The sequence below is a fragment of the Podarcis gaigeae genome (genome assembly GCF_964106915.1).
Source record: "Podarcis gaigeae genome assembly, chromosome: 6".
NCBI lineage: Eukaryota > Metazoa > Chordata > Lepidosauria > Squamata > Lacertidae > Podarcis > Podarcis gaigeae.
In genome coordinates, this window is record NC_139682.1 from 90,220,731 (window position 1) to 90,232,794 (window position 12,064).

Sequence of the window (12,064 nt, forward strand, 5' to 3'; positions counted from 1 at the left end):
GGGTCCTTTACCTTTACCTTTGGGCATGGTCTCTCTTGCACACAGACTTGCATGTGCACACATGAACACACTAACACACACACACACAAGACAAGCACACATTAAAGGTGCAGTGTGCACACTAGTACCAGATTTAAGGTGGCATGCGTGGCACAGGGAACTGAGGCGAGAGGGCATCATCATCATCATCATCACACCTGGATGAGACTGTATAGCTCAGGTGGTTAGAGCGTGGTGCTGATAACACCAAAGGCTCAATCACCATATGGGACAGCTGCATATTCCTTCACTAATGATCATCAGCTCTGCAGTTCTAAGTTTCTATATTTATATGTGTACCTATGGAGAAGATACATTAAAAAAGCAACTGTATCAAAATGAATTATTGTGAACATAAGAAATATGTTTCCTACTATAATAATTTCCCCTTATATAATGCATTTTTGTATTTTATTTTCACCAACATACGCATTGTTTCTCACAATGTGCACATTTTTAAATATAATATTTTTATTGTTTTCCATTTACAGTGGTACCTCGGGTTAAGTACTTAATTCGTTCTGGAGGTCTGTTCTTAACCTGAAACTGTTCTTAACCTGAAGCACCACTTTAGCTAATGGGGCCTCCTGCTGCTGCTGCGCCACCGAAGCACGATTTCTATTCTCATCCTGAAGCAAAGTTCTTAACCCAAGGTACTATTTCTGGGTTAGCGGAGTCTGTAACCTGAAATGTATGTAACCTGAAGCGTATGTAACCTGAGGTACCACTGTAAATAAATCCTTATCTTAATTTTTTGCTCATGTGAGCTGATGGACTTCCCTCCCTCCCGCCTCATGGTTTTCATATTTCATTTCGATGTCATAGCATTTGTACCTCTTCCAATTTTACATTTCACTCATTTCTGTTATCACAATTTTAAATAAATATAAAAAGGCAATACTCATTAAATTTACAAGTCTTTTTAAATCAACCCTGCTAGTGTTGTTAACTGTTTACAATTGTCCTTCAAATATTATGTGCACATTTTTTTGGGGGGGGGGGTGTGTGCGTGTTGGAGCACTGATTCGCAACATTCATAAAGCGCAAATTTCAAAGAATAGCTGCATGTCCGCATATTGATTCAGGAAGTACAAATTAGATTGGTTCACTGTAGCTGCATTTCTCCATCATATTTCTATTAGTGTGCTCTGCTAGTCACAATTTAAAGCTAAAGGTAAAGGGACCCCTGACCATTAGGTCCAGTCATGGCTGACTCTGGGGTTGTGGCACTCATCTCACTTTACTGGCCAAGGGAGCCAGCGTACAGCTTCCGGGTCATGTGGCCAGCATGACTAAACCGCTTCTGGCGAACCAGAGCAGTGCACAGAAACGCCGTTTACCTTCCCGCCGGAGTGGTACCTATTTATCTACTTGCACTTTGACGTGCTTTCAAACTGCTAGGTTGGCAGGAGCAAGGACCGAGCGACGGGAGTTCACCCCGTTGCGGGGATTCAAACCGCCGACCTTCTGATCGGCAAGTCCTAGGCTCTGTGGTTTAACCCACAGCACCACCCGCGTACTGCCAATTTAAGGGGTAAATAAGGACTGACATATAGGGCAAAGCAGCATGGAGACACAGGTATAGAGCACCGTCTGTTTGTACCAGGTATCTGCTCCAAAAATTGCTGTTTCAACTGGAAGCCAGAAGAGGGCTAAATGTCATTCTTAGCTCTTTGCGTGCAATTTACTGGCCACAGAGTAAGTCTATCATGACACCAGCATACAGGAGATTCCTCTGTGGCTACTATGCCCCCAGATTACCCTTAGAATAGACCTTGAGTCATGTTTGATATATCCCCGGTGGTCTAGGAGAAGAGAAATCTCACAGCCATATATAGCAACTAAAGACATTATTTTGTAACGCCGCTAATGCTTGCTCATCCTTTGAAGTTTCATAATCAAAGGTTATCCTCTTGGCTGTTGTTTCAACAGAATACCTGTTCAAATCACCTAGAAAAAGGCTGTGTTAAGTCTTAAGTCCCTATAAAAACCACAAACCACCAATATGACATTTCCCCTCTAATATCTTTAGGCTTTTGCACTCTGACACAGATGGGTTAAAACAGTGGTTGATTGCCCAGAATGTTGATTTTCTGGGGTTTTATTTTTTTAAGCAGTGGCTATACAGTAGTACCTCGGGTTACATATGCTTCAGGTTACATACACATCGGGTTACAGACTCTGCTAACCCAGAAATAGTGCTTCAGGTTAAGAACTTTGCTTCAGGAGAAGAACAGAAATCGGGCTCTGGCGGCGTGGCGGCAGCAGGAGGCCCCATTAGCTAAAGTGGTGCTTCAGGTTAAGAAAGGACCTCAGGAACGAATTAAGTACTTAACCTGAGGTACCACTGTAGTTTATAGCAGAGTTACGTATATGTCTGGAAGTTGGAGCTACCCACCACCCATTTTATCTCGTTCAAACATCACTAGCATTGCTTAAAATGGTTAAAAACCAAACAAAACATGGAGGTACCATTGGTAAAGAAAAAAAGGTTTGTTGCTTACATTTTCTTCATATTTACAAGGATGGCTTTGGATTCTAAGCCTGCATGGTGGAAGATTTTTCCATGGCTGCCTCAAGCAGGAGAGTAAGATGAGAGAGCAGGGTTTAGTAGGAAACTGCAAAGTGTATTATTAGTAGTAGTATTTATTAAATCTGTATACCAGGCTTCCTCAAATTCAGCCCTCCAGATATTTTGAGACTACAATTCCCATCATCCCTGACCACTGGTCCTGCTAGCTAAGGATCATGGGAGTTGTAGGCCAAAAACATCTGAGTTTGAGGAAGCCTGCTGTATGCTATCCATCATCGGGAAATTTCAGGATGGTTCATCACATAAAAATATAAAACACATAATAAAAATAAATTATATTAATGGACTATGCAGAATTAGATAAGATGACAGGAAGGATTTGAAGCCTGCGGGACCAGAGATTCTCAGAAGACTGGAATAAATATGCGAACTATTTGAAAAGCAACTGTAATCAACAGATTACGCGAGCAGGACTGCAAGAGGTTTTGTAAGGCGGAATATATGAAATACTGTGAGGAAGGCTATGATGAGAGAGTCAATAGATAAGATTATTAAAAGCAACAGTGAAATTAAGAAATGTAAATTAAGTGAAAAAATTGGAAAATTTTCAGATGTGGTTGATGGAAGTCCAAAAAAACCCTGTATAAGATGTAGCTTATGTTTGAATGACTATTGAAAATGATATATTAAAAAATGAATAAAAATTAATAATAATAATGATGATGATGATGATGTTATTTTCCCCTGACTATCTAGAGATTCCAGGGATTGAACCTGGAACCTTTTGCATACGAAGCAAATTCTCTGCCTCTGAGCTACAGCTCTTCCAATAACAGGCCAGCACAACTTTTGATTCATTAAGCCCAATGCAACCCACTGAACCTGTATGGTGGACCTCCAGGATCTCCACCACCTTGTGTGCAGAATCATGGAACTGCAAAGCACTTGGGAAGCTACACTGCATGACTAGTTGGGTGCACTGTGCTTGGTGAGCAGGCCTGGTCTAGTACAACTTGCCTCATGCTCTAACATCACAATTCTGGGTGTTTCCCTGCCTCTACTACCAGTAGTTGGTACTCTCAATGTAGTGATGCCAGTGCATGGGACATGCTGTCCTAGATATTATTAGGGGGATTTGGCATGGGGCTGCTTACATTATTTACTTATGCTCTAACAAAAGATTTAAGGAGCCAGGATGAATTCATTTTTAGTTTTCAAATATACTAGTTCACGCTATATAGGGTGATTATAAAGCTCCATCTGCTACACAGGCTGACACCCTATCTGCCTGCAGACTGTCTCCCCAGAGTGGTGCATGCTCTAGTTATCTCCCACTTGGACTACTGCAATGTGCTCTACATGGGGCTACCTTTGAAAGTGACCCGGAAACTACAACTAATCCAGAATGCGACAGTCACTAGACTGGTGACTGGGAGCGGCCACCAAGACCATATAATACCAGTCCTGAAAGACCTGCATTGGCTCCTAGTATGTTTCTGAGCACAATTCAAAGTGTTGGTGCTGAACTTTAAAGCTCTAAACAGTCTCGGCCCAGTGTACCTGAAGGAGCATCTCCACCCCCATCATTCTGCCCGGACACTGAGGTCCAGCGCCGAGGGCCTCCTGGTGTTTGCCTCACTGCGAGAAGCAAAGTTACAGGGAACCTAGCAGAGGGCCTACTCAGTAGTGGCACCCACCCTGTGGAACACTCTCCCATCAGATGTCAAGGAAATAAACAAGTATCTGACTTTTAGAAGACATCTGAAGGCAGCCCTGATTAGGGAAGCTTTTAATATTTGATAAATTATTGTATTTTAATATTTTGTTGTAAGCTGCCCAGAGTGGCTGGCGAAACCCACCCAGATGGGTGGCGTATAAATAATAATAATAATAATAATAATAATAATAATAATAATAATAATTATTATTATTATTAATTATCATCGTCGTCATCATCATCATCACCAGTAACACAAATAACTTGCTAGGAAAGAAACACTCTCTTGCAAAAAGGTGAAAGGCAGGGTGGAGAATACCTGGTGCTAGAGAATAGAGTGAATTTGCCGACCAAAGCATATCTCTCCCACATCCTTCAAGGTGCAGTGGAACAAACAGCAATGGATGAAGGGGAAAATGGGGAATTAAGGATGAAATTCAAAATGAAACCACATAACCTAGCCTGGATTCCCAACATTGTAATTTGGTATATACCTACTTAAAACTTGTGGAGAAGGGCTTCAGATCACAGTAGGGCGTCTCCAGAACTCTACCTGAAACCCCCAAGAGCTGCTCCCACTACTTTTTTCATAAATCTACACAAGACCCTTATGGTCCAGCCTGACCATTTCTTGAGAATGTATTCAGATGTTAACCAACACATGTTCTACTTGAAACTCAACATGCAGAATGTGGAGTTGATGAAACAGGAGAGTCCTTAAAATAGTTGCTAGGAAGAAGACACAGAAAGTAAACAAAGTAGGAACCTTCCTTTGAAGAGAAACATGCTTTGGCAACTAAAGTTAAGCCAGTTATGAAAGGGGACCAGGAAGTGAAAAGGGGCCGTTTTGCCACCCTGCCCTGGGGTAACGGGGTGTGATGAACTCTAGCTAGATGATATCTAAATCAAGAGATCTGCTGTGAATAAAGGTCTGCTTCCATTTGTTTTGTTATTTCTATCACTCTTAACATTTTCTAAGTACAGTGGTACCTTGGTTTACGAACTTCATCTGTTCCAGAAGTCCGTTCTTAAACCAAAACCGTTCTTAAACCGAGGCGTGCTTTCCCTGATTCTGTTCTTAGACCAAGGTAAAGTTCTCAAACCAAGACACTATTTCCAGTTTTGCAGAGTTTGTAAACCAAATCTTTGTTAAACCAGACTGTTCTTAAACCGAGGTACCACTGTAGTTAGCAGAGCAGTCTTATACATGTCTTACTTCCAAATTGTGCATTCTGCATAGATATACCCTTGTAGATAGCCTGGAGCTCTGACACATATGGAATGTGACACCTGAGTATTAGGCAAATACCTCTTTCCATATGAACCTACCCAGACCCTGAGATCATCTTCTGAGGCCCTTCTTCATGTGCCTCCTCCTTGAGAAGTCCAGAGGGTGGCAACACGAGAACAGGGCCTTCTTTACAGTGGCTCCCCGTCTGTGGAATGCTCTCCCCGGGGAAGTTCACCTGGAGCCTTCATTAGATACCTTTAGGCACCAGGCAAAAACGTTCCTTTTTAACCAGGCCTTTGGTCGATCTGATCTACACCCTGTGCCCTTTTCAAATGTGGTTTTTTTTTGTGTGTGGGGGGGGGGCTATTGGGTTGTTGTTTTTATTTTTATTATGTATTTTGTGGTTCTATATCTTGATTTTATTCTGCGAACTGCCCTGAGACCTCCGGGTATAGTGCGGTATATATACAGTGGTACCTCGGGTTAAGAACTTATTGTTTTCCATTTACAGTGGTACCTCGGGTTAAGTACTTAATTCGTTCTGGAGGTCTGTTCTTAACCTGAAACTTTTCTTAACCTGAAGCACCATTTTAGCTAATGGGGCCTCCTGCTGCTGCACAGTTTCTGTTCTCATCCTGAAGCAAAGTTCTTAACCTGAGGTACTACAGTGGTACCTCGGGTTAAGTACTTAATTTGTTCCGGAGGTCCGTTCTTAACCTGAAACTGTTCTTAACCTGAAGCACCACTTTAGCTAATGGGGCCTCCTGCTGCCGCCGCGCGATTTCTGTTCTCATCCTGAAGCAAAGTTATTAACCTGAGGTACTATTTCTGGGTTAGTGGAGTCTTTAACCTGAAGTGTCTATAACTTGAAGCGTCAGTAACCCAAGGTACCACTGTAAATTCAATAAAACAACAACAACAAAACAACAACAACCTGCCCAAGCACTGAAATCTCCTTGAGAGGTCCTTCCCATAACTGCAGTGACTTGAGATAAGGTGTTTTCTGTAGTGGCACCTCAGAAGCTCTACCATACATGATGGTTTGGCCATGTGGACTAGGAGCTTAATAACAAAATGTTCAAAAGTTAAGATTCCCAGAAAGCTGAATGTCAAGACAAATACAAGTTCTAGTGCAGAAGTGGAGAAATCCAGCATGGTTTTGTTGACTTCTGAAGAAATATAGGTCATCTGGGGCCACTTTATGCCTTACCTTAGTGCAGAAGGCTTACCGTTGTGACTTTTTCCTGTCCCCTCACTGTAACATCTGGAAGCTGATCAAATGACTCCTTCCCACCCAGTTGCCACCTGTATGTATGGGAGGTGCCTAACATGAATGGCTCCACCTACGTGGGTATGGACCTTCAAACATTAGCTTAGTGGTGTGGGACAAACCTACAGGAAAGCAGGTCTTGCACTGCTATGGTGATATATGAAGGGGCCCTTGGGCTGTTAAGAAATAGGAGTGGTTCATTGTAATTAAGAAAGGAGCATTTAGCAGCCATATAAAGGGTTAATGGATGGAGTCATTAATGTTTTTGTTTAGTCATTCAGTCATGTCCGACTCTTTGTAACCTCATACACCAGAGCATGCCAGGCACTCCTGTCTTCCACTGCCTCCCGCAGTTTGGTCAAATTCATGTTGGTATCTTCGAGAACACTATCCAGCCATCTTGTCCTCTGTTGTCCCCTTCTCCTTGTGCCCTCCATCTTTCCCAACATCAGGGTCTTTTCCAGGGAGTCTTCTCTTCTCATGAGGTGGCCAAAGTATTGGAGCCTCAGCTTCAGGATCTGTCCTTCCAGTGAGCACTCAGGGCTGATTTCCTTAAGAATGGATAGGTTTGATCTTCTTGCAGTCCATGGGACTCTCAAGAGTCTCCTCCAGCACCATAATTCAAAAGCATCAATTCTTCGGCGATCAGCCTTCTTTATGGTCCAGCTCTCACTTCCATACATCACTACTGGGAAAACCATAGCTTTAACTATACAGACCTTTGTCGGCAAGGTGATGTCTCTGCTTTTTAAGATGCTGTCTAGGTTTGTCATTGCTTTTCTCTCAAGAAGCAGGCGTCTTTTAATTTCGTGGCTGCTGTCACCATCTGCAGTGATCATGGAGCCCAAGAAAGTAAAATCTCTCACTGCTTCCATTTCTTTTCTCCATTTAGCAGCCATATAAAGGGTTAATGGATGGAGTCATTACATAGTTGTTGTATTAAAAAAAAAAAAAAGTAGTCCTAAGGAAATTTTGTAAGTCCCTTTGTTTGAGTCATATTGTTGCTAGACCGAGCAAACCACTAAGATTATACAAACCGGTATAATCCTGACTCCATGGGAGGATGAAACATATGACACAATCCATCTCTCTTCCTAATTTCTGAACCCACAAATGATTTCAGCACTTCTGTTTGAAAAACAAAGACCTGAAGACTGAGAATATATAACAGGAAGTAAAAATGGCCCCATAAAGTATGAGATAGAATTTGCTTTCAGCACTGTGAATGGGCGGACCTTGTTTCCTCTGCTCTAGAGAGCAGTGCAATTTTGTAGTTCGGATTTTTCCAAGCTTCTGGAATGGATGCCAATCTTTTATTTCAGATGTTGTCTACCTGGCTCATCCTGAGAACGTGCTTAACCAAAGGGATTCTGGTCAGGTTTGGAAGCTTCAGCAATGACGTCAGCATCTGAGCATTTTCGCAGAGGTCTGTCCTGATGCAACAATGATAATCGTGACACTCCACAGCCTCCAACATTGGAGATGTTTTCCAGACTGTGGCTGAATTGTGTTGGATACTGGCATCTCCTCTATCTGGCAAGGTTCCACCACGAGAAGAAGACCTGTAAACGTCTCTGAACTTCCTTTATAAAAATATAATTATACAGTGTCTTTCATGAGCACTTAGGCAAATTACATATGACTCCTGACCTGCAGCACTGCTGTTAAAATTATATGTATCATAGTTGTACGCAATTAACCTAACCTATATATAACATAAAAGGTTATTACATAACAAACACAAGTAGATTTGGTGGACTTACAGAGCACTTTACAGAAATTATTGGCCTAAAGCACTAGTTCTCAAACTCCACTCCCCACCCGCCACCATGGACTACTTGAAAATTGCTGCTGGTCTTAGCAGACCAGCTAATATTTTTCTGCTTCTTACAGCAATTGGAATGCAGTGTGCTGCATGCTGTATGATTTACCGTTGTACTTTTGTTGCTTCTTTTCTTTCTTATATTGTATTTTATTTCATCACAGTTTGCATTCCCCAGAATCCAAAGAGTAATGCAACATGAGAAAGAAAAAGAGCAAAATACATTATTTGCCCGTTTTTACTTCATAAAATGTATATGCCACTTGGTAGAGATAAAACAATAAAATAAAGAAAGTGTGACAACAATGCTTCAGAACATACAGAAAGTTAAAATACTGAAACAGATTAGAATTCACCTGAATGAAGGTCATAGGATTCTGGTGGTCACCTGACCACAGTCTGGGAACCCCTTGGCCTTCTTTTCTCCCGAAGATATCCTGTAAGGTAGAGGAGGCAGAGGATCAGAGTTTTCCTTCTCCTAGATGGGCAAACTTCCCAGGTTGTTGAGCCCCAATTGCCCCCCCACTTTCCTCTACAGCACATGCAGAAAACACCTTCTCAACCTCTGGCCCACTATTGGTCTTGTTTGCAGGGGAAGTAAGTCCCTGTTCTGCCACCACTTTCTCTTTAATTCAGATGAAGTCTTCTCCCCCCCCCCCCCACTTGCTGGAAGAGCTTCATAGTTTAGGGAGATCATAGGCAGAGATATTCATCTGTGGTCCTTCAGTTGTTGGGACTACAACTCCCATCAACTTTGCTGTTGGCCACAATGTCTGATGGAAGTTGTAGTCCAGAATCTGGAGTGTCACAAATTCACCATCCTATAAAACATATTTTCCCTGAATGAATGTGAAGTATATACAGTGGTACCTTGGGTTAAGTACTTAATTCGTTCCAGAGGTCCGTTCTTAACCTGAAACTGTTCTTAACCTGAGATACCACTTTAGCTAATGGGGCCTCCTGCTGCTGCCATGGTGCCAGAGGCTGATTTCTGTTCTCATCCTGAAGCAAAGTTCTTAACCTAGTTATCTCCTGCTTGGACTACTGCAACGCGTTCTACGTGGGGCTACCTTTGAAGGTGACTCGGAAACTGCAATTAATCCAGAATGCGGCAGCTAGACTGGTGACTGGGAGCGGCCGCCAGGACCACATAACACCGGTTCTGAGAGATCTGCATTGGCTCCCAGTACGTTTCCGAGCACAATTCAAAGTGTTGGTGCTGACCTTTAAAGCCCTAAACAGCCTCGGTCCTGTATACCTGAAGGAGCGTCTCCACCCCCATCGTTCAGCCCGGACACTGAGATCCAGCACCGAGGGCCTTCTGGCGGTTCCCTCATTGCGAGAAGTAAGGTTACAGGGAACCAGGCAGAGGGCCTTCTCGGTAGTGGCGCCTGCCCTGTGGAACACCCTCCTAGCAGATGTCAAAGAAATAAACAACTATTTTACTTTTAAAAGACAACTGAAGGCAGCCCTCTTTAGGGAATTTTTTAATGTTTGATGCTGTACTGTTTTTAATATTCAGTTGGAAGCCGCCCAGAGTGGCTGGGGAAACCCAGCCAGATGGGCGGGGTATAAATAATAAATTATTAGTATTATATTATTATTAACCTGAAGCACTATTTCTGGGTTAGCGGAGTCTGTAACCTGAAGCGTATGTAGCCCTAGGTACCACTGTACTTTGAAATTATTGCAACTGAAAATGGGTGGTTACTCCATTTCTGGTTGGGTCAGTATACAAAGAACTAATATTTCATAGTTTTATATTTATTTCAAAGACCTCTGAATTGTATTGTTGGATGATTCAGTTTTATGAAAGAACTAGAATTTTATTAGAGGAACATTGTATAATTATGTGTCTTAATTAATTACTCATGTCCAGACTCTTAGCAACTCTCGTTTTCATTGCTAAACAGAGGAAGTTAGTGTTGCCTCAGTAACAGGAAGCACAGTTCTTAATTACATGTTAGAACCAGAAACAAAAGAACTGCTTCTTAACAGGGTGGTTAAAACAGTAAAATGGTAAATGCAACTGCAAAGTGATGCACAATAGGGGGGGATTATATTTCACATATATGCTCATGGGGTGGGTTAACTCATACTGGCTGACCAGGAATAAGACCTTGGGCTTGTAGCGGATAGCTTGATGAAGATGTCAAAAAAGCATGTGGCAGCTGTGAAATAGGTGAATGCCATGCTAGGAATCCTTAGGACATAGGTAGATTGAGAATAACCCTGCCATTATCACAATGCTATTAAAACAAACGTATGGTGTGATTATGGGACACTGTGGTCTAAACAACTGAGCCTCTTAGGCTTGCTGATCAAAAGGTCGGTGGTTCAAATTCCCGCGATGGGGTGAGCTCCCGTTGCTCAGTCCCAGCTCCTGCCAACCTAGCAGTTTGAAAGCACGTCAAAGTGCAAGTAGATAAATAGGTACCACTCTGGCGGGAAGGTAAATGGCGTTTCCGTGCACTGCTCTGGTTTTGCCAGAAGTAGCTTAGTCATGCTGGCCACATGACCCAGAAAAACTGTCTGCAGAAGCAGACAAACGCCAGTTCCCTCAGCCAGTAAAGTGAGATGAGCGCTGCAACCCCAGAGTCATTTGTGACTGGACTGAACTCTCAGGGGTTCCTTTACCTTTACCTTATGGTGTGATTACACTTGGAATACTGTACTATGAACTGTTCTGGTATGCTCACCTCAAAAAGGGTATTGTAAGAGCTGGAAAAGGTTCAGAAATGAGGAAGCAAAAAGATTGAGGGGATGAAGCAAGCTACGAGGAAAGGTTGCAAGGGCTTTTTGGTTCAGGGAAAAGGCAAGTAAGTGGGGATGTTATAGAGGTGTGTAAAATTACTCATGGTGTGAATAAAGTGAGGAAAAGATTGCGGGCCAAGTCACAGAGCTATCCTCCCCACCCCCAAGCCAGCGACCAGCTGACCTGTGGCAGAAAAGACTCAGGTAGACAACCGATGGGATTGAAAATGGCCACAAACTTATTGATTACAGGTGTCAGTGGGTCTTTGGCTCAGGCATTGGGTGTATATCCATTTCAGCCTCCTGCTGGAGGGACTCTAGTGGTGCTGTGGTCTAAACCACTGAGCCTCCTGGGCTTGCCGATCAGAAGGTTGGCAGTTCGAATCCCTGCAAAGGGGTGAATTCCTGTTGCTCTGTCCCAGTTCCTGCCAACATAGCAGTTCGAAAGCGCACCAGTGAAAGTAGATAAATAGGTAACTTTCCGGTGGGAAAGTAAACAGCATTTCTGTGAGCTCTGGTTTCCGTCACAGTGTCCCGTTGCGCCAGAAGTGGTTTAGTCCTTCTGGCCACATGACCCAGAAAGCTGTCTCTTGACAAACGCCGGCTCCCTCAGCCTGAAAGCGAGATGAGTGCCGCAACCCCATAGTCGCCTTTGACTGGACTTAACTGTCCAGAGGTCCTTTACCTTTTTGGGGGGG

General features: G+C 42.9%; 1 long non-coding RNA gene and 1 pseudogene across 2 annotated transcripts in view; one reads left to right on the forward strand and one right to left on the reverse strand.

Moving 5' to 3' along the window:
* LOC310846894 overlaps positions 1-9,053 on the reverse strand; it is a 36,753-nt gene extending 27,700 nt beyond the window's left edge. Inside the window, exon 1 of the long non-coding RNA XR_014565596.1 lies at positions 8,969-9,053. This is a non-coding gene — a long non-coding RNA (uncharacterized lncRNA). The remainder of the gene's footprint in view (positions 1-8,968) is intronic.
* The window catches only part of LOC310846869 (small nuclear ribonucleoprotein Sm D2 pseudogene), a 226,196-nt pseudogene that overhangs the window by 126,881 nt on the left and 87,251 nt on the right, over positions 1-12,064 (forward strand). The window lies entirely within an intron of this gene.